An 858-nucleotide genomic window follows, 5' to 3' on the forward strand; every position below is an offset into this window, starting at 1 on the left:
CTGGGATATCAAGTCACAGCAGTACTAAGTGCATCGTCTCCCACTGAGGCCAGTGAGTCAGCCCAGCTAAGGAAAGAGGTCTAATGGCAGGAGACAGAATCAAAGACAGCCCCTGCTCCAACTCTTAGGAGATCCATATGAAGACCAAGCTTCACATCTGACACATTAACGATACTCTGCTATGTTTGCAGATAGGAACCTAGCATAAGTGTCTTCTATATGGCTTCATTTACCACTGAATGGAAACAGAGGCAGTCTGAGACCCGCAGCCAAACATCAGGCAGAGCTCAAGAATCCTGTGGAAGGGTGGGCAGTACAATTGATCAAGTTGGAAGGGTCAAGTATATCACAGGAAGATTTACAGAGTCAAGTAACCTGCATCCGGGCGGGGGTGGGGGGGCTCACAGAATCTGAACCACCAACTAAAAAGTATCTAGGCATTGGACATAGAACACTAACACACTTCTACCATGAATCTTTTTAACACTTATTAGAGAAATTTAGTATTTATCCAATTCCTCCCATGTAATGACTCTGTTTTCTTTTAACTTTAAAGGGAACTCTCTTTGGTCAGGTTACATAACTAAGGTAGATAATTATGATATAATTCTTGGGGAATATATTCATAATTTCTTTTTTTGTTGTTTATATATTTTTTTAATTTTTAATATTTTTTATTACATATTTTCCTCAATTACATTTCCAATGCTATCCCAAAAGTCCCCCGTACCCTCCCCCCCACTTTCCTACACACCCATTCCCATTATTTTGGCCCTGGCATTCCCCTGTATTGGGGCATATAAAGTTTGCAAGTCCAATGGGCCTCTCTTTCCAGTGATGGCCGACTAGGCCATCTTT

Source organism: Mus caroli, chromosome 2, assembly GCF_900094665.2.
Source record: "Mus caroli chromosome 2, CAROLI_EIJ_v1.1, whole genome shotgun sequence".
NCBI lineage: Eukaryota > Metazoa > Chordata > Mammalia > Rodentia > Muridae > Mus > Mus caroli.